This window comes from Malaclemys terrapin, chromosome 12 (genome assembly GCF_027887155.1).
Source record: "Malaclemys terrapin pileata isolate rMalTer1 chromosome 12, rMalTer1.hap1, whole genome shotgun sequence".
In the NCBI taxonomy this organism is placed as follows: Eukaryota; Metazoa; Chordata; order Testudines; family Emydidae; genus Malaclemys; species Malaclemys terrapin.
This window is the reverse complement of record NC_071516.1, coordinates 44,917,121-44,927,081: the sequence shown is the minus strand read 5'-3', so window position 1 is coordinate 44,927,081 and position 9,961 is coordinate 44,917,121. Positions and strand designations below refer to the sequence as shown.

The window sequence follows — 9,961 nt, the reverse complement described above, 5'->3', positions numbered from 1 at the left end:
CTGGAAATTTCCATTACTTGCATCTGAAGAAGTGAGGTTCTTACCCACGAAAGTTTATGCTCCCAATACTTCTGTTAGTCTCAAAGGTGCCACAGGACCCTCTGTTGCTTTTTACAGATTCAGACTAACACGGCTACCCCTCTGATACTATTATCCCAAAAGGGCTGGTGAGTAAACTGAGGCAAAGGGAGGGATGGGAGATGCCCACAACCCCCCCAGTGGTCCAGGGTGAGAGCTTTTCTACTGGTCTTTCTGGAGCCACCCTACAGCCTTTAGCAGGGAAAAGGCAGCCCCTGCTTCTGGATTCTGTTGGGTGGGTCCTAAGCCCTACAGAGAGTTTGCAGGTTTGGAGATTTTGCATCATGCAGGGGAGGAATGTGGAGATCCTTATGTGTAGGTGCTGGGCAGGGCCCACTGGAGTGCAAGCTCCAATCCAGGACCAAGGCAGGGGACTGACTGGCTCAGGGGGGTGGGAAATGGGATACAGGACTTTCCCTTCTACAGAAATTCAGTGCTTCCATCTCCTTTCCAAGGACAGATTTCTATCCTTCCCTAGCTAACCCTTACATGGTCTGTGGGTAATGCTGATTGGTATCGATGCTGGGTGAGAGAACACGCCCCAATCCCACCCCTGTGTGCGTAGGATACAGGAGGTTGCAGCTCTGATCTCCCTGATACCAGCCTCCCCCAGGGACATACTGTATGTGATGCCCAGGGTGTCTCTGAACCCCCACAAACACATTGTCACAGCCAGATGCCTCCCCTCCTCCTGCTGCCCATATTGGGTTTATCAGCCCTTGCCTGGGGGGGGGGGTCAGTCCTACCCGCTATCTTGGATCCCTGGCCTGTCAGTGGAGACACAATCCCCCTATGGGGATTCCCATAGACAGAGCCAGGAGCATCACTGGTCCAGCCATTCCTGCTTCCAGCTTCTCCCAGGGGCCAGTCCTGGATGCTCCCAGCCAACCCCCTGTGCTGGCCTTGGAGCCCAGTTGGTAACCCCTACTGTAGCTACCAGCAAAACTCTTTGGGTCCAGCAGTGCATGGCTCATGAATGGGTCTAGAAACTAATGGTTTGGGTCTAGGTGGATCTAGAATCAATTTGCATACACGTGAGTCGATCAAGACTGATAGCTCTAGATTGGAATTTGCATTGATCCAGAATTGACCTAAATGGATCCAGTAGAACATTTGTGCATCTGCATTGATCAAGCATGGATGTCAAATAGTTTGGGCATGGCTCTAGCTGGGCAATCATGGGTCTACATCGGGGTGGGCAAACTACGGCCCTTGGGCCATTTCCGGCCTCTTAGAACTTTTAATCTGGCCCTCGAGCTCCTGCTGGGAGCAGGGTCGGGGGTTTTCCGTGTGGCTCCCAGAAGCAGCGTCATGTCCCCCTGACTCCCATGCGTTGGGCAAGCCAGGGTGGTCCACACGCTGCCCCTGCATCAAAGGCCACCCCCACAGCTCCCATTGGCTGGGAAACGTGGCCAATGGGAGCTGCAGGGATGGTGCCTGCAGGCGGGCAAGTGCACAGAGCCACTTGGCTGATGCTGCGCCTCCGTGTAGGAGCTGGAGGGGGGCATGCTGCTGCTTCCGGGGGAGGCACATGTTGACAGGGAAGCCACCCTGGCCATGCCTCCATGTAGGAGCCAGAGGGGGGACATGACGCTGCTTCCAGGAGCTGATTGAGGTAAGTGCTGCCAGAGCCTGCACCCCTGAGCCTGCCCCCCCCGGACCCCAACCCCCTGCCCCAACCCTGACCCCCCCTCCTGCCCCCGAACCCCTTTGTCCCAGCCTGGAGTACCCTCCTACACCCCAAACCCCTCATCCCCAGCCCCACCCCAGAGCCTGCACCCCCAGCCAGAGCCCTCACCCCCCCTCACCCCAACCCCCAATTTTGTGAGCATTCATGGCTTGCCATACAATTTCTATACCCAGATGTGGCCTTCAGACCAAAAAGTTTGCCCACCTCTGGTCTCCATGGACCTAGATGGAATGGTTGTGATGGGACCCCATCAATAGAAGAGACAGAGGTATAACTGAGACCAATCAACATGGTTCTGTGGACAGCAGGCCTTGTTAAATGAAAACAATGTCGGTTTTTGACAACATTTTAAGGCTGGTTGATAGAGGCGACAATGCTGAAGGAAGAGATAGATTTGGACTTCTGGAAGGCATTTGAGAAAGTGTAACATCAACATGGCCCATGTGAAATGGGTTAAAAAAACCTGGCTCGCTGACTGAGCACAAAATGCAACCCTCAAAAGGGAATCAAGGGACTTTCTAGGGGGGGTCCCAGAGGGACCTGTTCTGGGCAAGGAGCTCTAGAGTGGCTCATGCTTTTAGCTCTGGAGGCCCCTAGTTCAATCCCTGGTGTATCAGTTAAGATGACAGATGTGATACTCCAGCCCTCATAGCCACATTGCCTGCACTCCTGTTACTGTCTGCTCGGTTATCTCATGACTTCTGTCTCTCTCTGCTCCTACTCTCTCTTGCACATGGACAACAGCTGTTCCACCAAGCAAAGCACTGGCCCCCATCTTTGCTAGGCACGCCCATGGAAACCCCTGGAACCACGTGGTTCAGCATCTACTCCAGCTTTCCCATGAGCCTGTGTCAGGCACGATGGTTGTGGGTTCCCCACATGGCTACAATTGCTTATTTCCATTGATCTACGAGGGGGGAGGCCCCACCCAGAACAAGGTTTAACCCAACCCCCAACAATAGCATTGGCCCATCTCCTCCTTAGGCACTGGGCACACTGGTTTCACATGATGACTAGGAGGTCACATCCCCCAGGCATCTCTGACAATCTTGACCTTAAGACAAATGACCCCATACCATAGTTAGTTAGGTAGCATGAATCCCTGAGGAGAGCACTGGGAGATCAAGGGAAGACTATATCCCTCTGGGGTTTAGTGGACAGGTCCCTGTCTCTGGCAGTGATGGGCAAGGATCAGGATTTGGAAAGGCACATAGCACCAGCTGTGCTTCATCTGGAGCCCAGCACACCTGGGCTTCCTGTTTCCAATTTTGGTGCTTCAGTGGCTGGAAGCCATTCCCCTCTAGGGGGCGCAGGGTGGGGGACTGGCTGGCTCAGGGGTGGGGAATGGAACATAGGGCAGCTCGGTGCCGCTGTCACCGTTCTAAGGGATTATTTTTGCCCTTCCCCACCTCTTCCTTACATGGGCTGTGGCTAACACTGATCGGTATCAGTGCTGGGTGAAACAACACACCCTGATCCTTCCCATGTGTGAGACAGATGAAGGTGCAGCTTTGATCACCCCAATAACAGCCCACTGTGACAGTGTGTACGTTATGCCCAAAGTGTCTCTGACCTCCTCCCCCACAAACAAATTGTCAGAGCCAGGTGCCTTCTCTTCTTCTGCTGCCCCGTTGGGGCCATCATTCCACAAAGTGGTTCAACACTGTCCCCTGTCTGTTTTTGCCCTGGCAATGGAGGTGCCATCTCCATGGAAAGATGCACACACAGAGAGCGGGGAGCATCACTGGTCCAGTCATTCCTACATCCTGCCTCCCCCAAGGGCCAGTCCTGGATGCTCCCAGCCAACATCTCAAAAGGACTTGGAGCCACATGAGCTGGGTCCAGCACTGTCAGGGTGGAGGAGGGGGGGTCTAGAATGGATGTATCGGGATCTAGGGGAAACTAGAATAGATCTCTATGGATGTGGATCGAACTAGAATGGGCCCACATGTACTTATATGGACATGGATAGATCTAGAATGGAATAGCATAAACTGAAATCATAGAATCATAGAAGATTAGGGTTGGACGAGACCTCAGGAGGTCTCGTCCAACCCCCTGCTCAAAGCAGGACCAACCCCAACTAAATCATCCCAGGCAGGGCTTTGTCAAGCCTGACCTTAAAAATCTCTATGGATGGAGATTCCACCACCTCCCTAGGTAACCCATTCCAGCTCTGGTGTCCATACTTCCAGCTGGATGTTGTGAAATTGGAAAGAGCTACAAGAACAAGCTGAGATCTGGAGACCCCGCTTTGTGGGGAGAGCTCCAAGGAGAGTGACCCCCTGAGGGTTTTGGATGCGAAAAGGGGATTCAGCCCCCTCTGTAGTAACCTCCATGGTGAGGGGGTTTCTGAGAGCGGGGGGGGGGGGTCTTCATCCTCTCTGGCCAAGGCAGGATAAGACACGGTGGCCAGCAGCTGGAGTCAGAAAAGGTCTGGTTGAGACTAATATGCAAACATTAAACATGGAGCCATGGGAACAACTGACCCAGGGTCGTGGTGGAGGCAGGAGTCGCTGGGTGGGTTCTGGCTCTGGGTGTCCACCAGGAGGTCAGGTTGGAAGGTCACAATGGTCTCTCCTGACCTTGAAATCTATGGGTCAGGGTATTTTGGTGCAGAGAAGCCCAGGGGTGTATCGTACACCTGTAGTAGGGAGGGGGGAGGGTTAACCACATCCGCAGCCAGGCCGAGTGGGCACCAGAGCAGGGAGGAAACCCCCCACCCAGATGTGGTCACAGCTGTGGCTTGAGGCTTTGCCAATCAGCAACTCCACTCCTGGGCCATCTGGGGTGGGTGTTTCCGGGCAGGAGGGTACACATCCCTGTGATTGCCAGTCCCTGACCACCCCTCCCGCTGTCTTGTCCATATAACCACTGGGGCTCAGGCAGAGGCTCCGTGCCCATCCTTGGATGTCTCTGATGATGCAGCTCTTAATCTTGGTCCTGCTTCCCGTAGCCTTTCTCCTTCCCCCTGGGTCTCAGGCTGGTGAATTTGGGGTGGGATCAGGGCCTGCGGGGAGCGGGACCCTTGCCCCATATGAGGACCTGTGGGCAGCATTTAGGGTCTCCCCCTTGCTCCTGATGGGGCCAAGCACCTGTATTGAACCCTGTATCCTCTCCTGAGTGTGGCTGGGGCTCTCCCAGCAGCGCAAGGGGTTGGGTGGCAAAGCTCCCAAAGGCTCCTTTGGGACCCTGGAAAAATCATGGAGCAGGTTCTCAAGGAATCAATTCTGAAGCACTTACAGAAGGGGAAAGTGATCAGGAACAGTCAGCATGTATTCACCAAAGGCAAGTCATGCCTGACAAACCAAATTCCCTTCTATGATGAGATAACTGGCTCTGTGGATGAGGGGAAAGCAGTGGACGTGTTATTCCTTGACTTTAGCAAAGCTTTTGATACAGTCTCCCACAGTATTCTTGCCAGCAAGTTAAAGAAGTATGGGCTGGATGAATGGACTGTAAGGTGGCTAAAAAGCTGGCTAGATCATCGAGCTCAATGCGTAGTGATCAATGGTTCCATGTCTAGTTGGCAGCTGGTATCAAGTGGAGTGCCCCAAGGGTCGGTCCTGGGGCCAGTTTGTTCAACATCTTCATTAATGATCTGGAGGATGGCATCGATTCCACCCTCAGCAAGTTTGCAGATAACACTAAACTGGGAGCAGTGATAGATACACTGCAGGGTAGGGATAGGATACAGATGGATCTAGACAAAATTAGAGGATTGGGCCATAAGAAATCTGATGAGGTTCAACAAGGACAAATGCAGAGTCCTGCACATAGGAGGGAAGAATCCCATGCACTGCTACAGACTAGGGACCAAGTGGCTAGGCAGCAGTTCTGCAGAAAAGGACCTAGGGGTTACAGTGGATGAGAAGCTGAATATGAGTCAACAGTATGTCCTTGTTGCCAAGAAGGCTAACGGCATTTTGAGCTGCATAAGTAAGACCATTGCCAGCAGATCGAGGGACGTGATCATTCCCCCCTATTTGGCATTGGTGAGGCCTCATCTGGAGTACTGTGTCCAGTTTTGGGCCCCACACTACAAGAAGGATTTGGAAAGAGTCCAGGGAAAGGCAACAAAATGATTAGGGTGCTGGGGGCACATGACTTATGAGGAGAGGCTGAGGGAACTGGGATTATTTAGTCTGCAGAAGAGAAGAATGAGGGGGGATTTAATAGCTGCTTTCAACTACCTGAAGGGGGGTTCCAAAGAGGATGGATCTAGACTGTTCTCAGTGGCAGCAGATGACAGAACAAGGAGTAATGGTCTCCAGTTGCAGTGGGGGAGGTTAAGGTTGGATATTAGGAAAAACTTTTTTACTAGGAGGGTGGTGAAGCACTGGAATGGGTTCCCTAGGGAGATGGTGGAATCTCCTTCCTTAGAGGTTTTTAAGGTCAGGCTTGACAAAGCCCTGGCTGGGATGATTTAGTTGGGGGTTGGTCCTGCTTTGAGCAGGGGGTGGGACTAGATACCTCCTGAGGTCCCTTCCAACCCTGATATTCTATGATTCTATGACCCCACTGTTAATCCGTGTCCCAGACAGGGAGATTGGCCATGGGACTAGGCCACTGGGCTGGGACCCAAGAAATCTGGGACCACTTTCCAGATCTGCCCAGGATCTCTTTGGTCAGGGATTTGTATGGATTGGGGATGGTCACTGAAATCCCTTAGGCAGATTTACAAACAATCTCCAGGGCCTCAGATTCCCTATCTGTACAAAGTGAAGAATAATTCAGCTTGTGTCAGGATGCTGCCTGGGTCAGTGAAAGGCCTGGAGCAAGGGAGCCCCTGATCTCAGTTAGTTTCTGCGCAGCCCCTGGTATAATAGGGGCCTGGATCTCGGTCTACGTGCCACCCTCATGCAAATAACAGCAATTTGTTTTTCCACCACACCCCGATGGAAACTTCTTCAGAGGTGATCACAAAATGTTTTTTATTTTCCATAGGGGAAAAAAAGTGGTACTTTTAAATTTTCACCTAAATATCACCCAACACTGGGGAGAAATAATCAGTTTCACCACAATAATTCAGACAGGTTTGAGATGAGGCTTTCTGAGAAAAAATGACATTCCTAAAAAGTTTGGTGGGTCAGTCTGGGAGTAGCCCTGGCTGATGACTGTGGGCTGATGGAGAAGCAGCATCCAGGAGGGACCTGTCTGTGCCCTTCCAGGGGCTGCCTGGCTTAATCTGGGGTGACGTCAGCCCCAAAGCTGTTAACTCCAGGCAGTGCAATTACTGACCCACTCCTGGTGCATTTGGCACCGATTCTCCACACAGCGAGGTCAGAGCTTTAGATTTACCCTCCGGCCCCATGGGGTGTCCAGTCTGGGGGAGAGGTGAGGAGGGAGCAGAGTTCCAGGCACAGGAATCCTCCAGGGAGAGAGGGGTTGGGATGAGGTTGTGAGGACTCCCCTTTGGGATGGGGAGCTCGGTCCCAGCCCGGCCCAGGGAGATGATGGGGCTCTTTCTATGAACCTGGTCTCTCCCCAGGGGAGATCATTGGGGGCTGGGAAGCCAAGCCCCACTCCAGACCCTACATGGCCTATCTGAAAATACAACACAAAGGGAAGACCAGTATCTGCGGAGGGTTCCTGGTGTCAGAGAACTTCGTGCTGACGGCCGCTCACTGCAATGGAGAGTAAGCGCCTCTGTGCTGCGGATGTTGGGGCAGGTCGGGCACTAGCAGGTGATGGGAGAGACGGTAGCTCTGGCGCCGTCGTAGGTTGCAGGGAAGGAGCAGTGAGTGCCACAGGCTGGGAGAGCAGAACCCAGGGATATGATCTGGTCAGGGGGTGTTGGTGTGTCTCTAGGGGCCTCTGCAAACCATGGTCCAGTTCAAACCCTGGGTAAATCAATGGAGCTACAGCCGTTGACACCAGCTGGGGTCTGACACATTGCCCTGATCAGGGCAGAGAGAAAGTCACAGCCCCAGGACAGCTCTGCAGGGCTCTGGGCTCGGAGGAGCTGGCATATTCCCCTGTCTGGATCTAGCCAAGGGTGGGGAGGAGATGAGACCCAGGAGGCAGGAGGACTGTGGGGCGTGAAGGAGCTCAGAGGAATAACACAAAGGGCTGGTAGAGACACAGGCTGGGACCCCAATGCCACTGGGCAGGGTCTGTGTGCTGCAGCCAGTGCCTCCTAGAGGGGAAAAGTCCCCTGTGCTATTTCCCAGCCCCAAAGAGCCCTGTCCTCCCCATATCACTGCTCATGAGTCAGACCCACATGTGCCCCTCCCCCTCCTCACATACGCTTCTGCCCCTAACACCCCATGTATTGCTCTTGGCTTTCATAGTGAGATCTCTGTCACGCTGGGAGCCCATAACATTAGAGAACAGGAACAGAGCCAACAGAAAATCTCCGTGTGCCACCGGATCCCCCACCCACAGTACAACAAAGAGACAACAAACAATGACATCATGCTTCTGCAGGTAAGGCCCTGTAGCGGGGTGAACGCCCACTCCAGCCCTGAAGGGGTTGGAAAAGCTCTGCAGAGGGCTGGGGCTGTGTAAAGGAGCAAAACCCCGGCTGACTGGGGAAGTGGCTGCAGCTGGGGACACGCCCCAAACAGAGCACCTAGGCCTTATAAGAAGGCCAGGGTAGCAAGAAGCTTGGGAGTCTCCCTCTGACTGGAGAAGCAGGCAGGGGAAAGGCCTTGGGGGCTGGGAAGCCCTAGGCCAGCAACTCCCCAGGCTGCAGGGCCTAGTTCTAGGCCCACATAGGTATTGGGGTTGCAGAAGGGCAGCCTGAGGGTGGGTAAAGGCAGTCAGTCCAAACCCCTTGTTGCCTATGATGATTGGCTGATAGACTGCAGTCTGCCCCAGGGTGTGGGGGCTAGATGGTGACTGGCAGTAGCCATGACTGAGGTGACATTAGGATAAGGGGTGGGGGTTCCCCTGGGTGGGGAGACCCAGAGAGAGAGAGTGGGGTACTGCTGGGGGGCAGCACCCAAGCCAAGGGCCTCGGGGTCTGGGAGGGATGTGGGGCCAATGACAGACAGGACACCTAGCCTGCAGAGGGTGCTCTGATGACTGGTGAGCTAATTCCCAAGACAACTAGGAGGAGGTGCCGCAGGGGTCTGATTACAGGCCCCCATCCCATCAGCCTGCCCCCAGTGACCTCACACTGCTGCAGGTACTGCTCCTAACCCATTCCCCAATCCCCAGTGACCTCACAGGCATGGGTTTGCATGTTTCTAGGTATGGGGGTGTGTCTCTGTGTCCTTGAGTGCGACCCTCACATTGATGTTCATTGTTCTTGTGTCTCAGCTGGCAGAGAGAGCGAAGCTGAACAGATGGGTGGATACCATCGCCCTGCCCCACACCAGCGAGAAAGTAGAGGCAGGCGCCATGTGCAGTGTTGCCGGCTGGGGCGGCACTAGCACAGATTGTGAACTGACCCCGGCCACGCTCCAGGAGGTAGATGTGGTGGTGATGCCACATGTGCAAGGAATCCTAACGGGCCATATTGTGACTATAACACCTCCAGCATGTGTGTGCGGGATCCAAAGATGGGCAAAGACTCTTGGGAGGTGATTCTCCTCCTGTCTTCAAGCATCCTTGATAAGTCCTTATTATTAATGAAGCTGTTGGTGTTGCAGTCAGGCCTACGAGCAGTGGTCAGCAATCAGGTCCAATTGTGCTTGGTGCTGTACAAATGAAAGGGAAAATATCGGGTCTTCTTCCAGGGGGAGGCAGAGACCATCTCTGGGGGCAGGGGACTGATACCAGCTGGGCCTTGGGGGAGCCGAGCAGAGACTAGCTTGACTTAGGGGGCTGTCACTGAGCTGTGCATCAGTGGGAATGACTCACTGAGCTGTTCTCCATTTATGGCTTGTTTTATTTCACAGGGTGACTCAGGAGGCCCCCTGGTGTGTGGGAAAACAGCCCAGGGCATCGTCTCCTGGGGGCCACCAACCCCTCCCGGGGTGTACACAAAAGTCTCCACCTTCATCCCCTGGATACAGGCGATGATGAGGAGGCTGCAGCCCTGAGCTGAGACGGAAATAGCTGTGGGGGCTGGAGCTGTGTCGCTTCTGTCCTTTGGTGATGCCCAGATGTGGGGCCTGCTTTGCAGATTGGCTGAGCCCCCCACCCATTGCTCCACCCAGGCAATGCCCAACCAATGAGCATCAAAGCACAGAGCCTAGAGGAGTTAGGAACCAGGTTCAAGACCAGCTCCCATCGGCTCCCTTG

General features: G+C 54.0%; 1 pseudogene; it reads left to right on the top strand.

Annotated features, from left to right (window-relative positions):
* The first annotated feature begins 4,687 nt into the window (after positions 1-4,687).
* LOC128847047 (mast cell protease 3-like) lies at positions 4,688-9,759 on the top strand (annotated as a pseudogene).
* The last annotated feature ends 202 nt before the right edge of the window (positions 9,760-9,961 follow it).